Here is a 6,484-nt window from a genome sequence, read left to right on the forward strand (position 1 = left end):
CACACCTTGCTGTCTGCTTAGCCAAGGGGTCCCACAACAAAACAAGGACTTGCTCCCCCTCTAATTCTCCTAATTTCTATTGCTTCTATTCCCCATTTTCATCTGTCTGTCTTGTCACAGTCCTCCAGTTTTTAATTTTCCTGAATAAACACACTCTTTCAAATGGGGATAGACTGTTTGCTCTTTGACTCAGCTGGTTTTCAGTAAGTTTTGTAGCTAAAAATTCCTACCTACTTACCTAGTACTTTTGGGTTCACCTCCTCACAGATGGTATGAGACAGGGAAAGCAGTACTTCCTTTTACTAACTTCAGCAGTTCTGTTGCCCTGACAGAACCCATTTTTCCTGAAAGGGCTAATAATACCTTGTTTTTCCTGCTACTGCTCTGCATTTTTCCAGTACTGTGGATGATTTCACTGAAAGCCTAACCAACATGCCCTCCTCTGTTTGCTGTGTCAGGTCAGGGTGCCACCAGTAATTTCAGTGTAGCTTTGGCATTTTTCCAGCATTAGCTGCCTCTTCACTTCAGGATTCAGCCTATGCACCTCTACATTGTTGACCTCTGAAGCTATTGATTTCTGTAGCTGGAACACATTCAAGCTGCAGATGGAAAAATCTGATTTACCTTATCACAAAAAATGTTTGGTCCTTCTGTAAACTGCATTTTTAATTTTGGGGCTTACTTCAGGAAAATATTGGAAACATTACCTGTTTATTATTAACATCTTATTTATTATTTGCTATCAAGATACTTAATAAAAAGTAAATACCAAAATATTTTTTTTTAGAAATTATAAATTTAAGCACAAATCTGTACATCCAGTCGCAGAGTTGAGTGAGATTTTTACAGAACCTTCTGATTGTCATCCTTTTCCACATGAGAAAGATGCATTCCTCACATCTGGGGGGATAATTAGGGGCATCTGGAAAAGTTAGTGCAAAAGGACATTCACCCTTCCACCCACCCTACTCTGAATGGAAGAAGAGACACTTCTCTAGGCAGTACTGACTATGTATAAATGTGCTTCTTTCTTTGGGGGCACTGGAGTCATTTTTGCCAAACTTCAGTTGTTCTTGTGTTCTAATCTTTTTTTTTTTTCTTACTTATCTGCCAGTGACTGCTGTTTCTCATGCTTGGAAAATATAATTAAAGACACCTGTACATCACAGACGGTATAGAATCATTTCCATCATTCTTAACATATTATGGATTGTTGATGAATTCTCAGCAGTGATTTGGCTCAGGAAAAGCAAAGTGTGTCTGATTTCACTGGCCTTCTCATTTGCACCAAGTCTGCCTCACAGTGTTCTGCTAAAAGGGGCCTTGAATCAAGAACATTTGTTTACTGCCACTACTGCCTTCTGTCATGTCCTAAGGAGATCTAACATTGACATATTTGTTAATTGTGTTCGGACAGACTGCATTTGAGACACTTCGTACACTTAGGCCACCATAAAATAGGGTAAAAATTAATCTATGGCTGTATCTTTCTCTGGGGAAGTTTTGTTTTTCTTGGCTGTCTGGGGTTTGTGGGTTTTTAAAGAGTTTTTGATTATGTGGTTCTGTGGGGCAGCTTCAATGACTGTGGTTACAGAAGTCTGAGAAAAACGGGCAGCTGCTGATCTTGCAGTTGTATGTTTGTCTGTGTACCTGTAGGTTGAAGGGCACTATTATTTCTTGAAATATTCCCATCAGCTGAAACAGAGAATTTGCTTTTATGAGAACTGCACAAATGGAATCTAAATGTTTATTTTAGACTTTAAAAAAAATACTTGTGGCTGCCAAACAAAGCTATAAATTTTATTTTGTCTAAACCAAAAGAAAGGTTCAATCTTCCCAACATGAGACATTATGCTTTTTAATTCTCTTCTGAGACTTGAAGGCTCATTCAACTTGTTTAATTCCTCCCTCTGGAGCTTGTTATCCTTCAGTTTAATAGGTTGATACAAACTGCTGTTTCCTGATCCTGGCCTTCACTAGTTTTCTTTTTTAATTAACTAAATATTTTTTTTTTCTCTCATTTATTTTTTTCCATACTCTATCTATCTTTCCAATAGAAATGAACCTTTTTTTTTTTTAACCAAGAAATTGTCTTAATAAGTCTAATTTGAAGTCTGATTATTGTCACAAATATTACCCAAAACATGTTAGCGTGGAGTGAGGAGTGAGAGAGTCTTTTATTTACTATCAAGTACCTCATGTCTTGCGCACAGGGTTTTTCATCTACTTTATCATCAGGTGCGTCTTGCAGGTTCAGATGGACAGACTGTGCCTATTGTAGCTGTGCCAGCTTCCTGCTAAATTTTTGGCAGAGAAAGGTGTAAAACCCTAGTAATGAACAGTCAAAAACAAGACCTAAAAACAAATTCCCCCTAGACCAGGTCTTACGTTTCCTCCCCATCCCACTGCTTCTATCTCATCATGAAACCTCAGTTCCTAGGCAAGATTAACTTTAAATGTAGATTTTCATTGTAAAGAAACTGGTTTGTTTAAATACCATGTAATAGTAAATACCTTTGTAACGTACTTGGTTTACAAGAGTGCTTATTCTAATTTGATGTTGTCAAGCCCTGAATGTGTAACTTGTAAATCAGAAAAAAAAGAAGTGAGGCTTTAGTCTCTACGCAGCCACCTCAGGTCTGTGTACCTACCCTGTCTGGGGGAGTTCTGTCCTTCCAGGTCTTTGCTTTGTTGTTATAGAGACAGAGCCTTGTCTTCTAAAAGCTGATAATATTTTTAATTTTTTTTTTAATTGAAATGACAATGTTTACAAACATCCACACAGACACACCAAATTTACACTTTTCTCCCCATGAATCTCTGCTCACTCTCCAGCAACTGCTGCTCTTTTCCTCTCTCTTAATTCACATCCAGATATCTGACTTCCAGGTGTCATCCTTATTCTTGTTTTTGGTAATACAAGTTTACTTTTGAAATCTTTACTTACAAAAGATCACCATGAAGGTTTTTGTTCCAGTGGCATAAAAACTCCTTCCATCCACACTGGAAATCTTGTTGCTTTTCAGGAGTTCCACATGTGTCCAGGTAAAAAGGTGAGGACTGCATATAATGTGTATCTTTCAACAGTATAGGCCATTAAAACCAGTCCCAACACCCTGAGCTGTAAGAAGTTATTTCCTAATGAGCTGACTGAGAATCTGGAGAATATAACTTTGCTTGGTGTCCCACACAGCTTTGCAGACAAAGCCCTTAGAGAAATATGCTGCACTTATTGGGGAGTTCAGCAGAGCACTGGACACCAAAGACACAGGAGAATTGTTGGTGCTGTACAGGTACATGTACATGTACAGGTATTTGCAGAACAGCATTCAGCTCAGTAAATCTTCTGTTTTCATTTTCACTGTGAGCTTTGCTTTCATTTTATTGTCACAAGGAGGGTCACGTTTCATCGAGGAGGCTGGCAGTGATGAGCCACTGACATCAGTGTTGTCTGGCACTGAGAGGCTGAGAGTGACTCCTGCCATGTACAGACCTTTGTGAAATAAATATCTCAGTAGCACTGCTTCAGACTTCAGATCCTGGGTCTCTGATGAGTGCTTTTGTACTGGAGGTGCTTATTTTTTTTCTGGTTAATTTGGTTTTAAAATAAACCGTTTTCTGGTATGTGGAAATAGAATACAATATGTATTCAATATTTTTGGCCCAAATTAGCTGGAATTGTTTTGTGATGCTTCTGGCTATACACAAAACAAACCCCAAAACCACAAACAAACAAATAAAAACAACAACAATGAAAAGGTAGTGCTTTTGTAAAATCCAGCCTTTTTCTTTTTTAAATTAACTCTAGCCAGCTAATAAAATCCAAACTGTGTGGCTATGCAAATCTACTTCAAATAAGTACGTGTCCCCTGTTTCTAAAATGTATATAAAGATGTATATGGGAGTTTCTATTTCTAGGATTCATTTTAAAAATAGATGGGATTATCTCTGAAAAATATTTTGCCTTTGTTGCAATGCTGGCATTCCCTAAGTTTTGTGAGCTGCCTATTGTATAGGGGAATTATGTGATATGGGCCATTTAAATGAATTGGTAATATCTCTGTAATCTCTACAGGTTTACATGAAGCCTGGCGAGGAACAATATTGCCAAAATCTAACAAAAATATATTTAGACAAGTTGCGTCACACTGGCTATGCTAAGATACAAGACTGTTGGATTCCTGATACCTAAAAGGTTTGTTTATTCTTGGCTTCTCCACATACTGTACAAGAAAAATGGAACCATAAATCATACCTTGCAAAACTTGGTCAGGCTTCGATGCCTCAGACTTGGCAAGTTTATCTTACTATGAAGCAGCTGTTTCATATACTAAAGTAAATAGTAAAAATTAAATTTTTGAAAATAAAAGGAGGGAAAGAGGGTAAAAAGAGAGACTGACAGTGGAGGTTGTTCCAATACATGTAGCTCTGAAAGGACAACTGATTCCCTTGTGTGTGATAATAAGAATTGCCTGTTTTTTGAAACAGACTGCATATGATCACTATGTGAATCAAACCAGTCTGATGTGGAGAAGCACAGGCTCCCCTTGTTTTGGGGGTCTGTGGTGTACACATCGTGCTCCATACACCTTGTCTTTGGCTTGTATGGTTTCAGTGCAGCAGGGCACACTAGCTCGTATTTGTTTGATTTGGAACTAAGAATGCTTTAGCTACTCACAGAGAAATAACCAGTGGGTCCAGATGTAACAAAGGTCTTGTACTTGCCAGTTCTGCTCTCCCCAGAGCACGGCCCCAGATCTCACATGGCCAATTCGGTCAATAGAAATAAGTCAAGCCTTCTTTGGTTCTGGTGGTTTCTTCCTGCAGTTGTTTACTTCCAAAAATACTGCTTAGGAGACGAGTAAACTGGAGGGAATTACATTAGCAAGATGGGAAATCCATATAGTTAGTGAGGCTGTGGTTGACTGGTTTGTCTTCTTGACTTACAGCATAACTGTCACCCACATTTAAGTTGTATTTAAATGGAAGTGACTCCAAACTGGCATGTAAAATTCAATTAAAGCACAGTGTCAGCTCCTCTATTTGCATTCTGAGGATTGTGAGCAAAATAGCCATTAATGCTTTATCCTAATACAGAATAATAAAATTTCTGGGGTTAGTTTCCTGGTGAATGATAAACAACAAAAATACAGGAGTAATGAAATTAAAATTTTAAAATGCAGATGCTGTATTCAGAAGAAAATTAAGTTAATAAACTAACTTGACAATTTAAATTCTGAGTAGAGGGTATGCACTGGGCAGATTTAATGCAGTTTGGAAGACAGATTAAATTATTAATATAACCAGGATGAATATCTCTATCCACTCACTCATACTGAAGTACTGGGGTGACTTACTCCCAAATATGCAACAATATTATATATTTATAATAATAAATATAATATAATTATATAAATATAATAATAAATATAATAATATTTATAATGTATATAATATAATATATTTATGTTATAATAAGTGGCTTATGTAGGAAGAATAAGTTGGTTCCTTTGTGTCAGTTTTGTGTATAGAAACTCATCTGGGGGAATCTAAGCAGGAGAAACACCTGTAATTTAGTTCTGTGGCTGCAGCTTGGTGCTGGTCTTAGCGCCTTTAGATAACACAAGGCAAGCACAGAGTCTGTGTGGGCTCTGTCTGCTGCATGTCTTGCACTTGGTGGGATTGTTTTTATAGTAACATACAGGTGTGGGAGACCATCGCCACAGAGTGATGGTCCTTCAAATAGACATTGCACAAAGTATCAGTGTAGAAAACCTGATTCCAGTGGAGTGATGGAGAGCAGAGAGAAAGGAGATCCTAAGGTAAGTGGATATGGTTCCTTGAGGTATTTGGCTTCATATAATGAGCCAGATCCTAAGCAGAGAACTGCATATTTCAAACTGCCTTGAAGAGACAGTGTGGTCCCATTGTCTACCTAGTGCTTTTTCCATTGTTCTGCCCTTCTTACCAATCCATCTTATCTACCTGAGTAATCTTTTACTTGGACAATAATTCTGTATATTTATTATATTGCAGATAATTAATCTCTCTGGCTGATCACCTTACTCACTTCTTTTTTCTGCAGCATTGGGATTGTCATCTAGCTGCTATTCCCCACTTGAATTTCCTTCCTCAGCCTCTTGTTTTCCCATCTTGCATGTCTGTGCAAAATATTGCTCTTTATAAAAAAAGGAAAAGATTTTGCACATGTCTGTGCAAAAGATTGCTCTTTATAAACTATCCTGACTGCTGTGATAATTTGGAGTCTAATACCTTGGAAGTATACACAGATTGATGTTGAAAAAAAAATTACATGAGTAGGCCAAAGAATCTGGTAAAAGACAAGAGACAAAGTTCAATTAAAAAGATATCCTGATGGCTCAGGATACAGCACCGAATCTTTGCTGTTACAAATATCTAAATACAAGTGTATTTTCTTCCACTATCACTGATCTTTATATAATCCTGTTTTTCTGACCTTCAG

The 6,484-nt window shown here is 37.5% G+C and overlaps 1 long non-coding RNA gene across 1 annotated transcript in view; it reads right to left on the reverse strand.

Moving 5' to 3' along the window:
• The window catches only part of LOC111923735 (uncharacterized), a 30,228-nt gene that overhangs the window by 11,552 nt on the left and 12,192 nt on the right, over positions 1–6,484 (reverse strand). The gene's annotated exons all lie outside the window — the stretch shown is intronic.

The sequence above is a fragment of the Cyanistes caeruleus genome, chromosome 1 (assembly GCF_971803275.1).
Source record: "Cyanistes caeruleus chromosome 1, bCyaCae1.hap1.1, whole genome shotgun sequence".
In the NCBI taxonomy this organism is placed as follows: domain Eukaryota; kingdom Metazoa; phylum Chordata; class Aves; order Passeriformes; family Paridae; genus Cyanistes; species Cyanistes caeruleus.